Source organism: Sminthopsis crassicaudata, chromosome 3 (genome assembly GCF_048593235.1).
Source record: "Sminthopsis crassicaudata isolate SCR6 chromosome 3, ASM4859323v1, whole genome shotgun sequence".
In the NCBI taxonomy this organism is placed as follows: domain Eukaryota; kingdom Metazoa; phylum Chordata; class Mammalia; order Dasyuromorphia; family Dasyuridae; genus Sminthopsis; species Sminthopsis crassicaudata.
Window position 1 is genome coordinate 570,767,726 of NC_133619.1, and position 14,759 is coordinate 570,782,484.

Sequence of the window (14,759 nt, forward strand, 5' to 3'; positions counted from 1 at the left end):
GTAGAAATTTGATATGAACTAAAATATCATACCTTATACCAAGATAGGCTCAATATTTGTTACATGGTTTGGAAATAAAAGATATTATAATCAAATTAGACACAGGGAAAAATACATTTCAGTTCTATGACTAAGGAAAAAGTTCTTAATAAAACAAGAGATGGAGAGATCATGGAAAGTAAAATGGATAATTTTTATTACACAAAATAAAAAAAAATAGTTTTCAGAAACAAAACCAATGAAGCTGAATTTAGTAGAAAACAGGAAGTGAGGAAACTTTTTTTTATTGTGTCTTTTTATTTTCAAAACATATGCATGGATAATTTTTCAACACTGATCCTTGCAAAACCTTGTGTTCCAAATTTTTCCCTCCCTTCTCCCTTCCTCTAGATGCCAAGCAATTCAGTATATATTAAACATATTAAAATATAATTAAATCCAATATATCTATACATATTTATACAATTTTATGCTGCACTAGAAAAATCAGATCAAAATAGGAAAACAATAAGAAAGAAAACAAAATACAAGCAAACAACAAAAAAGTGAAAATGCTATGTTGTGAGCCACTCTCAGTTCTTACTGTCTTCCCTCTGAGTGCAATATGGTTCTCTTCATCATAAAATGACTGGAACTGGCCTCAATCATCTCATTATTGAAAAGAAAGTGGGGAAAATTTTCTATCAAGTTTCTCTAATAAAGTTTTCATTTCTCAAATTCAAAAACATAAAATCCATTCCCCAATTGGGGGAAAACAGGCACACAAATGATTGTTTTTGTGAAGCTATAAATTAGTTCATGGATTCCAGATAGCAATTTGGAAGTATGCCTCACAAAACTATTAAACTGTGCATACTAGTTGACCTAGAAATAACACTGCAAATTCTGTATTCCAAATCTATCAAAGGAATAGAAAAAGAATCCATATGTACAAATATATAATGACTAAACAAGTTGGAGGCTATGAGTATCATATACTATTGTTCTGTAAAAAAGAGAACATGAAGTTTACAGAACTAAGACAGAAATCTACACAATAACATTATTGTAAAGAATGAATGTGAAAAGAATATTCATTAATGCAATGACCAACTACAAATTCAAAGGACAAAACTATCTACCTCTAAGTATAGAACTGATGAGCTCAGAATCCAGTTTAAAGTATATTTTTCCTGTTACTTTATTTTTCTTGTCCTTTCCAAAACATCTGGAACATAGCTAGCATAGAATTAGGTGGCATAAGCATATTTCACAAAATTTGCAATGAATTTTCTATTTTTTTGCCTTCTTAATGGTTGGAGGAGAGGGCAGAAGGAGGAAGACAATATAGAGCTAAAAATAACAAAAATGAAGAAGAAAAATGAAAGAAAGAACATTCAACTAGCTGTTAGAGCTCCTGTGCTTTAGTCTAATCTTCAATACAATAATTTTGTTTCTTATATGAGTTTCAGCTTATTTAATATGAACTCTCAAATTTTATGATTATGTTTCTTGCTTCTAGGCCAAAATATGCACCTTAGGATCTGTATCTAGGGCATAGGATCATTGGTATCCCACAAAAAATGTATGCATTTCCCAGAGAATTTTTTTGCCCTTATGCCAGTTAATTCATCTCTGTTAATCCATCTGTGGAGAGGGGAAAAAAGCAAGAAAAAGGGAAGAAAAGGGAAGGGAAAACAAGGGAATAGAAGGAAAGGGAAAGGAGGGGGAAGGTTATTTGCATTCTTTTGACAGATCTTCTGCTTTTAATCTTGAGACTTACCTATTTTAACAAAGTAGTAATTTGAATTTGAAACACTTCCAATGTGGAAGAAAAATTGTGCTAATCAAAGCATAATGTTTCAAAGGAAAGAAATAAGACAAAACATGATTCAGAAACCAGTTCATTAAAATAAGTGACCTTTAACTATGCTTCATTGGCATTTCCTCCTCACAAAATATGACCATTTATATAAGATACCATAAAATTACATACCAGTTATACATAGTTTTGCTCTTTACAGATGCAGCTGCTAAAATGAGAAGGTAGAATTATATCATCAACTCATTGTATGATTTGAAGAATTTTGTGTTTTTAAATTGTATTCCTCAGATGTAGTTGTATATAGCTGTCTTTTATTCTTTCATCTTCTTAAATTCATGGAAAACAGCTTCTAATGGTCTTCTAATATTAGCTCCCCTATGTGATTCCACATGTTACAAAGTAATTTTTTTAAAATCACCTTAGGAAAAAGAGAAATAGCATCTATTCATTTGCCTGTGGCAGTCAATTTGATGGGAGCCACCCATTGCCGGTTAAAATCTTCATATGACTAGCCACCTTTGCTCACCAATTTATCTTGTATAATGTCTGGGATAGTCTACTACTGTTATGATAATATAACATTGTTCCATTGTATCCTTCATATCCTCCAAATGGGTACTTGTTCACATTATAACCCAAAACTTACTCATTCTGTGAGGCCTTTGTATGCGCTCCTATATAATCCTCCACAGAGGGTACAGTAAATGTGGCAAGGAAAAGTCAGACATTCTCTACATCTCTTGACATTCACCACTGTGGGTAGAATACATAGATTGCTAATTTAGTTTTTCACTCTAATTATATAACCAGTTCATTTTTCCAGTCACAAATTTTATTGTTAATATCTCTTTTCCCTGTTGCTCCTACATAGTTCCTTATTTATAGTATGTCCTCTTCTCAGACACCCTGTACTCCTGATCCTCAACTTCATTTCTGTTATATAATGTCTTTGAAAACTACTTTTCAAAAGTACTTTTCAAGTTCTCTGTGTATTCTCCTATAGGAAATTTAGGCCATTTTCCCCATAACAATGAAAAATATCACTCAGTTCTTTGATATATTTATACATTTGTGTATGTATAGCTAATGATGAAACATACTTGAAAGTAGTCACTCACTAGTCCAAGAAGAATTACTTATTCTAAAGGAGTAGCAAAACCACACAATTTATTTGATTGGAGAGGCTAAGACAAGTGGGGAGGTAAGAAACATTAAATGTTACCAAGTCTATAATGGCTATCAAAGGCTTAGAAATGTATTTGCCTAGAGCAAATCATTCTGGGATTGAAATCTCTGATGATCAAATACCTCTGGAGGAATTTCTATGAAAAGAAGTAAGGAAAGAAAGGGAAAAAGGAAGAAACAAAAGAGGAAAAAAAGGAAAGAAGGAAGGAAGAAAGGAGCAAATTCCTAGGCTGAAACTTACTGGAATAGTTTTTTGAGTCTTGGAAAGTTGTAATAGAAAGTGATAGTTGTTTTTTTGTTTTTGTTTTTGTTTTAATCTTATGTTTCCATCTTCTCTCACTAATTCTTCACTGGCCCTCCTTTCCTTTTCTGCTCATTTCCATTTCCCTCTCCATTATCTTCCTCTTCCTTTTCCTCCTCAATAGAAAATAACAATATGGTGATGAACAAAATAGTGATGGTCAGGGTTGTAAGGCTGTATTTGTGGGATTTAGTTATTATGCTCCTAAGACATTGTCTCAGTCCTAAAATTAAACCCCAACCCAAATATACCACCTCATTGAATAATGTGATTTTCTTAATTTTGAAAGAAAAAAAAAATTGGAATCAGTAAAAGCACAGAAAATCACATTTAAAAATATTTAAGGAGATAGCATTTGCAATCTGAGAAGCCTATTTATTCAGCTATGGATTACTTTTTCATCATGGAATACAATGGAAAAACTGTATAAGTTATTTATAAGAAATATAACAGTACCAGATATTTTATTGGCCAAAGATCATATCAAAAAAGTTAGTGCTTTGATCTTTGTAGCCAGAACACTTTATCCAGCAGTAAGAATCACACACATCTTTGTTGTCCTCTTGACCTTGCAATAGCAAAGTATAGCACTCATTCTGAAACACTGTTTACAACACATCACTTTGAGAACCAAGGGATTTACAAGATTAGGATGCCAAGCATGTCATGTATTTGTGTTACATTTGGAATGTAAGTGGCATATCATATACATGGCCAGAATGTTCACTTCTCAGTACAAAAAATAAAACATTTATTAAAAAGCCTACTATGTTTAAGTAGTTAGGACTAGTGAGGGTTACAAACATTGAAAAGATATGATATTTGAAAACTCTCAAGGAATTTGCAATCCAATCATGAAGATAAGATACATACAGAAGTCATATTTCTGCTTGGATATTTAGGGAAACCTTTATGTAGAAATTAATATTTCATTGGGTCTCAAAGAATGGATAGGGCATTGGTAGACAGAGAGAATTTATAGATAATGTGAGTTAATTTATAGATTTGGGAAAGAGTGGGAAAACATTCAGGGCTTTGGGAGAACTATGTGTAATCTACATTGGTTATAGTTCAGAATAGTGCAAAGAGGAGAGAGTTAGAGAAGACTGGAAAAATACTTTAAATTGAAGCCACATCATGCATGTGCTTAAATATCAGCATATGAGGGCTTCAATAGGATTCTGAACAATTTTGACCAAAAGAATAGCCTGACCATCTATAATTCTTTAAAAGATTAATATAACAGAGGTATTAAGGATAAATTCTAGCAGGAAGAGATGTTTAGAAGTTAAAAAACCCATTGGGTGGCTAATGCAAAAATAAATGAAAGAGGGAAGGAGGACCTCATGTGTAGGTTTGTAACAATGGGGAAATGCAGAAAGTATAGTTTTGGAGAAATTCCTATACATTATTGCCCTATTTTTGGTGCTGCTCAAGGTGACCATGTTTCCACATTTACTTGAGAAAGTTGATATTTGTCTTTTTGCTTCTCCCATTACTGTCTTTAGCTTACATAGTCCCTGGGGGAAAATAAAACTAAACATTATGTATAAGATAGTTTAATATATATATATATATAATTGATCCAGGGGAGAGGGAGAGAAGTTGCTTGAACTCTCCCTATTTTTCTTCAGAAACAACATGGATCCAAGTCTGAACTGATTCTGGAATTACAGAACCTACAGAGAGGAAACATGAGACTCTTTGACCTCAAGATACCTAAGGAGAACTTCAGGAAAGGTCAGTGTCACTTGGGTGAAAGGGTAACCCAGCATAGATGATGTCCAGGAAAGCAGGAGGGTCTAAGACAAAATACAGATTAACTACCAAACCTCCTGCCCCTCAGTTCTTCCTTAATAGAAGTGTAGTACAGCAGACCAGTGGTGGAGGCCCCAATCCCAATGCAAAAAGCAAATTGCCAGCCTGGGAAACCAGGTAGCAATAGATGAGACTATACCTCGTTATCCTCAGTGCTGTGAACAATTCACCAAATACAAGGAGCTTCTGAGCTCAAAGTCAAAACTCAAGGACCACAATGTTCAAAGTCCCACAAGAAGTGGGAGAGTGTCCTCTGTGTTTCCAAGCTTTACTTGGAAAGAAAGGAAAGGCCAATAGAAAGAAGATAAAAATGCAAGTACAAAGCTGAGGAAAAAAAAAGTTTTATGGCCAGTATTTTTGATAAAGGCCTCATTTCTAAAATATATGAAGAACTCTATCAAATTTATAGTAATATAAGACATTCCCTTATTGACAAATGATCAAAGGATATGAGCAGACAATTTGCAGATGATGAAATTAGAATCATTTATACTTATATGAAAAAATGTTCTAATTCACTATTGATTAGAGAAATGCAAATTAAAACAACTCTGAGTTATCACTTCACAATTCTTAGATTGGCTATTACAGGAAAAGATAATGAAAAATGTTGGAGGGGATGCAGGAAAACTGATACAATAATGCTTTGTTGGTGGAGTTGTGAAATGATACAACAATTCTGAAGAGCAATCTGGAACTGAGCCAAAGGCTATAAAACTCTGCATAGCGGTGCAATTGTTGGGTCTGTATCCCAAGGAAATAATAAAGGATGGAAAAGAACCCACATTTGCAAAAATGTTTGTAGCAGGTTTTTTTTTTTTTTTTTTTTTTTTTTTTTGTGGTAGGAAAGAATTGGAAAAGTAGTGGATGCCCATCAATTGGGGAATGACTGAACAAGATATGGCACATAATGGTAATGGAATATTATTGTTCTTAAAAATGATGAACAAGCTGATTTTAGAAAGACATGGAAAGATTTACATGGACTGATACTGAACAAAACATACAGAACCATGAATACAATGTACACAGTAACAGTAAGATTCTGCAATAATCAACTAGGAAACCCTTGGTTCTTTTCAGTGCTTGTTATCCAACAAACTTTATTAAACTTTATTATCCCAATAAACATAAGATAGGAAAAAAAAAACAAACCTGATACTGAACAAAACAAGCAGAACCAGGAACACAATGTGCACAGTAACAGCAAGATTGTATGATGATCAACTTTGAAACCCTTGGTTCTTTTCATTGCTTCAGTTATCCAAGGCAATTCCAATAAACTTTGGATAGAAAACACCATCTGCATCCAGAAAAAGAACTATCAAAATTAAATGTAAATCAATACATGGAATGTTCACTTTTTTTGTTTCTTTTTTATCTCACATAGTTTTTCCCTTTTGTTCTGATTTTTCTCTCCCAACATGATTCATAAAGAAATGTGTATTTAAATGTACATGTATACATTGATTACATATGTATACATGTATAATAAGAAAAAATAAATAAAAGAAACATTTGGGAGGAAAAGAGAATAATATTTCAGAGGAAGAGATGGACCTTTAATGAATAAGGGTACTTTCAATAATTTTTGATGAAAAGACCATAAATAAACAGAAAATTTAATCTTCAAAACTCAAGCGAAGCATAAAAAGATAAATAGAAAAAAACACATGGGAAGATGATACTTCTAACTCTTGAGAATTGCACCTTTATCAATACAATTAGAATGTGTACTCATAGAAAGGGTGTGAGTATAAGTTGACTTTGATGTAATGATATAATAAAAAAAAAAACATTAATGAATGAGAAAAAGTATTATACTGGGAGATGAGGAAAGGAGAGGTAAAAATGAGATAAATTAGATCACATGAAGAGGCACAAAACACCTATTACAGTAAGGAGAAAGAAGGGGAGAGGATTAGCATTGTCCAAAACTTAATTTCATCAGATTTGGCTCAAAGAGGGAATAAGATACAATCAGTTATGTATAGAAATTTATCTTACCTTATAAAGTAGAAGGAGGACAAAAGATAAAGAAAAAGGGAGGATCTTGATAGATGGGTAGGTAAAAACAGTAGGAGAAAGAGGTAAAAGAAGGGAGGAGGGGTGATAGAAAGGAAGGCAGATTGAGGGAATGGGTGATCAGAAACAAAAACATTTGGCCAGAACAGATAGGATGGAAAGAGAGAAAAATATAAACACGGGAGAAAATAGGATAGAGGGAAATACTCAGATGACAATCATTACCATGAATATAAATATGATGAATTCTCCCATAAAATGGAAGCAGATAGCAGAGTGGATTAAAAAATCAGAACCCTATCATATGATGTTAAGAAACACATTTGACTCAGAAAGATACACACAGAGTAAAGATAAAAGAAATAAAAGAAATATATTGTGCTTCAGATAAAGTAAAAATAAATAAATAAATAAATAAATAAATAAAATAAAAGCAGAGGTAGCAATCCTGATCTCAAGCAAAGCAAAAGCAAAAATAGATCTAATTAAAAGAGTTAAGGAAAATAATAACATCTTGCCAAAAGGTACAATAAATAATGAAGTAATATCAACACTATACATACATGCACCTAATGTTTTAGCAACCAAATTCTTAGAGAAGGTAAATGAATACCTTACCAGGAAGAAATAAACAGTAAAATGTACCAGCGGGGGACCTCAACTTTCCTTCACAAGAGTTAGATAAATGTAACCACAAAATAAACAAGAAAAAAAAAAAAAAAGCTAGGGAAGTTAATAGAATCTTAAAAAAAAATTAGATATGATAGACCTTTGGAGAAAATATAATGAGAATAGAAATGAATATACTTTTTTCTCAGTGTATGGCACCTACACACAAGAATCTCACAATCAAATTCAGAAAGACAGATACATGCTTTTTAGATCATGATTCAATAAAAATTTCATTCAATAAAATACCAGAGAATGATAGACTAAAAATAATTAACCTTAAAGAATGAATGTGTCATACTAGAAATCATAAGAAAAAACAATTATTTCATCCAAGAGAATGACAATAATAAGACAATATACTAAATTTTATGCTATACAGTTAAGAAAGTCCTTAGAGAAAATTTTATATCTCTAATTGCTTTCAACAATAAAATAGAGAAAGAGCAGATTAGCGAATTTACCATGCAACTAAAAAAGTTAGAAAAAAGAACAAATTAAAACCTCTAAATTAAATACTAAATAAGAAATTATGAAAATCAAAAGAGTGATTAATCTAATTGAAAGCAAGAAAACTTTTAACTAATACATAAAACCAAGCTGGTTTCAGTAAAATAACAACAACAATAAATTATAATGGTTAATTTCATTAGAAAAAGAAAAAAAGAAAATCAAATTGCTAGTATCATAAAGGAAAAAGTATGACCTTAATACCAATGAATCAGAAATAAAAGCAATAATTAGGAACTATTTTACCCAACGGTATCCAACAAATATGTAAATCTAATTGAAATGAATAAATATTTACAAAAATATAAATTGTTCATATTAACAGAAAAGGAAATAAAATTATAAATAATCCATTTTAGAAAAAGAAATTAAACAATCTATCAATGAGCTCCCTAAGGAAAAAATAATCTGTAAAGTCAGATAAATTTACAAATGAATTCTACCAAGCACTTAAAGAAAAATTAATGCCAATACTATATAAACTATTAGAAAAATTTCTGCTAAATTCCTTTTATGAAACAAATATGGTGCTGCTACCTAAACCAGGAAGAGTCAAAATGGAGAAAGAAAATTATAGACCAATTTCTAATGAATATTGATGCAAAAATTTTAAATAACATATTAGTAAAGAGATAAAATAAATTTTCACCAGGATAATACATTATAATCATGTGGGACAGATGACAAATAAAGGACTAGTTCAATATCAGAAAATTATCTGCATAATTGACCATATCAATAATAAAGCTAAGAGTATGATTACCTCAGAAAAAGCTTTTTAACAAAATACAGCATCTATTACTATAAAAAAAATTAGAAAGCATAGGAATAAATGGGGTTTTCCTAAAAATGATAAACTATCTATCTAAGGCCAACAGCAAGCGTTATATGTCTTGGGGATAAGCAAGAAACCTGCCTAATAATATTAGTGATCAAAAAAGTTTGCCCACTATCACCATTATTATTCAACACCTATAATCATATAAAAACAATGTTGTAAAAAAGGCAAAAGGAAAGTAAAAAGATGAAATCTAGGCTGCTAGAACATCAGGACAATTCTTTCTTATTTGGAGAAAGAACTTAGTGCTTGGTACTTATCTTTTTGATCTTTAACTTTTATTTTTCCACGTGACTCAGATCCATAAAGCAAAGGATTAAACAGAAATGTAACTGTTTGGTACACACAGTTCCTTGCTTTACCAATAACTCAGTAATAGTGGAAAGATCTTTAAATTGCTGCTCCACCTCATCCTCATCCTCCTTGTTCTCCTCAAGACTATGTGCCTTCTCATTTATCAGGTCAAAATATTTTACTTTGCATTAATATATCTGTGTGTGTGTTTCTCTCTCTCTCTCTCTCTCTCTCTCTCTCTCTCTCTCTCTCTCTCTCTCTCTCTCTCACACACACACACACACACACACACACACTCTGTGTGTGTGTGTGTGTGTGTGTGTATGTGCTCCAGCTCCATGTTTAATTGATACTACTGATGTTTAAACTTCCTTCCTTCTTTCTCTTGACAGAGTAGACTGCAGGTCTCTCATTCCATTCATTGAGTTCTATTTCCTTTTCAGCATCTCCATGTGGAGCACCTTATCTTTGAATCCCATTAGGAGCTACAAGATAGATGGTCACTCTTGTCTCTCAACATAGACCTCCTTTCTCTCTTGGGTTTATGTGTTACATAGGCATATAAACTTCTCTGACTCTATAACTGCTTCAAAGTCTCTGTATGGTTCCAAACCATCAAGGTATATTTCCCAGTGTGGGGTGACTATAGATGTTTAGGGTTTTCTTTATGTGTATGTGTAGCATAGGACCTTGAAATTTTCCTTTTCCTACTTCCTTTTCCCTAGAACTAGCCTCCTCCACTACTCCAGTATTCTTTATGATTAAGGGCTTCCATAAATATGGAAGAAGAGTTTTGAATTCTCCTTATGTTCGGCTCAATTCTTCCCTTCAAATTTAGAAGGCATAAGCAATATGACTTTTCAGAAATTTCAATCTATTCATGTATATATATATATGTATATATATATATATATATATATATATATATATATGTATGTATATGTATAGTTTAATTTATAGTTACCTATAATATAGGTCATTTCATTCAGACAGAAGTCTACTTTTCTAAGCATTTTAACACCTTCAAAGTACTTTCATTATTAACAAGTCTGTGAGGTCATAAGACTATATTTCTTGGGCTAATGTGGACATCAGAGTTCATAGAGTTTAATTTTTTCACACCATATATGAGGACATTGAGCCCCAAGAAAATTAAATAACTTGATCAAAGTCGCATAATTAGAAATAGTCACAGATCTCAGACTTCATAATCAGGACTTTTTTATTGCCCCACAAATATTGTAAGCCTAATTTTATACAAGAGGGAAATAATAAAGGATTCTATTTTGAGGAACTGGAACTTGAATTGAGCCTTGAAAGGTGCTACGAGTATTTGCATAGTCTCTCAAAAGTCTCTTGGACTTGAATATTTAGTGAGTACACAAACATGTTCTGGACTGGTACATTATTATTAGTCTCTGCACACTTTAGCACTTGATCATATGCTTTTTAATACTTTCTAACTGCAGGTGTTGAAGGAAAAGACAAGAGCCCAACTCTGCTGGAGAGCAGTTTATTTTGCAATTAGGAAAGGATAAGGGCACCCTTTTGAGAAAAAATAAAGTTTCATATATTCCACTCATTAATTCACTTATTCAACAAGCATTTTGAAGTTACTATTTGAAAGACATTTGCTAGATAATAACACAAAAACAAAATGAAATTTTGAAAAATTATCTGCCTCTAAGAATAAAATATTATAAAACTATTTTAATTATTATTCTGAACTTTAAAAAGAGTATTTCTAATGACCAACAGGACGAATACAGAGAGGTTTGGAGTAGAAGACCCCTGGGTCAAAGAGAATGCACAGTTGGATAACCCTTTGGTCATAGTTCAAAATTGCTCTCCAGCATTGTTGGATCATTTCACAACTCCACCAACAATGCATTAATGTCCCACTTTTACCACATAACATCCAACGTTTATCATTATCTTTTCCTATTAGGTAAAATAGATTTCTATATCCAATTGAGTATATGTGTTTGTCTTTCTCTCAGCCAATTCTTATGAGAATAAAATCTACTCAGTCCCCCTTATCTCCTTCATTTTCCCTTCCAATGTAAAAACAAAATTCTTGTGCTTTTTATCAGAGATAACTTTCCCAATTCTACTTCTCTCTTTCCCTCTCTCCTACTACATTCCCCTTTCAGCCCTTATTTATTTTTTTATTTTTAGATAGCATCCATTCCACTTCAACTAATACTTGTATCCTCTGCCTCTTCATTCCTTCCAACTTCCCTGATAATGAGAACGTTCTTATGAGTTACAAGTATCATCTTCCCAAGTAGGAATGCAAACAATTTAATCATATTAAGTCCCTTATGATTTTTCTTTCCTATTTATCTTTGTATGCTTCTCTTGATCCTTATAGTTGAAAGTCAAATCTTTTCAGCTCTGTTCTTTTCATCAGAAATGCTCGAAAGAAGATGGTGGAGAAGATACACACGACTTTGTGAACGTCCTTACTCCCTCACAACCAATTAGATAGATCAGCCTCAGAAATAGCACTGGACTGATAGATACCACAAGGACTGGAAGCACGACTTACCAGCTGAAGAGAATCTGGAGTTTCAACAGAAAAGGGACAGACCCAAAAAGATTTTTAAGTATGAGCAAAAAGCCAAGAAAAACTATATATTCCTTCTACATAGAGAAAGAGCAGTTATCCAACCCCGAGGAAGTTAACAGCAGAGAGTCAGCAGATAACAACCTAAAGGGGAATGATTCCTGCCCCCCATCACATAACTCTCTCCTCGAAGAGACTATTAAAAAGTTAAGAGAGATTGAAGAAAAATGGGGAAAGGAAAGGGAAGCTATGATAGAGAATAACAACATCCTGAAATTGGAGTTGGAAAAAATAAAGAATTCACAGGAGATGCAGGGAAACAAAATTTGTGAATTAGAAACGGTTAAAAAATCACAGGAAAGTAGGATTTCTGAATTGGAAAAGTTAAAAAAAGTCTCAAGAAAATAGAATTTCTGAATTGGAAAAAGAAAATAATTCTCAAAAAAAAATTAGGGAAATGGAAAAAAATTCAATAGAGCAAAATAATTCATTTAAAAATGAAATTGGGCATTTACAAAAAGAACTAAAAACTGTGAAAGAAGAAAATAACTCCTTAAAAGTCAGGATGGAACAAATAGAAATGAATGATTCACTGAGAACCGAAGAATCAGTCAAACAAAACAAAAAAAAAAAATGAGAAGCTAGAGAATAACGTCAAATACTTACTGGGAAAATCTATAGACCTGGAAAATAGATCTGGGAGAGATAATCTGTAGATCATTGGACTTCCAGAAAACTATGACCAAAAAAAGAGCCTAGATTCTATTTTACAGGAAATTATCAAAGAGAACTGTCCAGAGATAATAGAAACAGAAGGGAAAGTAGATGTGGAAAGAATTCATAGAACTCCTTCTGAAATAGACCCTAAAAAAAGAACACCACGGAATATTGTGGCTAAGCTGCAGAATTACCACACAAAGGAGAAAATCTTGCAAGCAGCTAGAAAAAAACAATTTAAATACCAAGGTGCCACAATAAGGGTCACTCAAGATCTGGCTGCCTCCACATTAAAAGATAGAAGGGCCTGGAGCCTGATATTCCGTAAGGCAAAAGATCAAGGACTGCAACCAAGAATGAACTACCCAGCTAAGTTTAGCATCTTTTTCCATGGAAGAAGATGGTCATTCAATGAAACAGAGGAATTCTATATGTTTCTAAGAAAAAAAACCAGACTTAAACAAAAAAATTTGATCTACATCCACAAGACTGAAGAGAAACAGAAAAAGGTACACAGAACCCTTGAGAACTGTAACTCTTTTGTGGGTATATAAAAAGTACTCATGGATAATTTGATTTTACTGATATAAAAGAAAAAAAGGGGGGTGTAGTAAAGGGAAGGAGGTCGTTTCAGAAAAAGGGGAAGGAATGATAAAAAGAGGGAAACTACATCCCAGGAAGAGGCATAGAAAATACACCATATCTGAGGGAATTTAGTGAGGGGGAGAATCATTGTGTGAATCTTACTCTCATCAGAAGAGGCTCAAAGAGTAAATAATTGACATATTTGTTTTTCAGAGAATTTTCTCTCACATCATTAAAAGGGGGAGAGGAAAAGGGAAAAGGAAAAGGAGAAAAAGTGAAGGGACTTGGAGGAGGGGGGAAGGATACTAAAAAAAGGGAGGGCTGCACGTCACAAGGGGGGTCTATAAATTAAATATCAGGGAAGGAGATAAGGGGGGTCAAGAGAAAAGCATAATCTGGGGATAATATGATGGCAGGAAATACAGAATTAGTAATTTTAACTGTAAATGGGAATGGGATGAACGCTGCCATCAAACAGAGACGGATAGCAGATTGGATCAAAAATCAGAACCCTACAATATGTTGTCTGCAGGAAACACACTTAAAGCAGGGAGATACATACAGAGGAAAGGTAAAAGGTTGGAACAGAGCCTATTATGCTTCAGGTAAAGCCAAAAAAGCAGGGGTAGCTATCCTTATCTCAGATCAAGCAAAAGCAGAAGTAGATCTTGTTAAAAAAGATAAGGAAGGAAACTATATCCTGCTGAAAGGTAGCATAAATAATGAAGCCATATCAGTACTAAACATATATGCACCAAGTGGTATAGCATCTAACTTTCTAAAGGAAAAGTTAAGAGAATTGCAAGAAGAAATAGACAGTAAAACTATAATAGTGGGAGATCTTAACCTTGCACTCTCAGAATTAGATAGATAAAATCCCAAAACAAATAAGAAAGAAATTAAAGAGGTAAATAGAAAATTAGAAAAACTAGATATGATAGACCTTTGGAGAAAACTGAATGGCAATAAAAAGGAATATACTTTCTGATCAGCAGTTCATGGATCCTATACAAAAATAGACCATATATTAGAACATAAAGATCTCAAAATTAAATGTAGGAAGGCAGAAATAATAAATGCCTTCTTCTCAGATCACAATGCAATAAAAGCTACATTCAGTAAAAAGTTAGGGGTAAATAGACCAAAAAGTAATTGGAAAATGAACAATCTCATCTTAAAGAATGACTGGGTGAAACAGCAAATTATAGAAACAATTAATAATTTCACCCAAGATAATGACAATGATGAGACACCATACCAAAATCTGTGGGATGCAGCTAAAGCAGTAATAAGGGGAAATTTTATATCTTTAGAGGCTTATTTGAAGAAAATAGAGAAAGAGAAGATTAATGAATTGGGCCTGCAACTTAAAAAGCTAGAAAAAGACCAAATTAAAAACCCCCAACCAAAAATTAAACTTGAAATACAAAAATTAAAAGGAGAA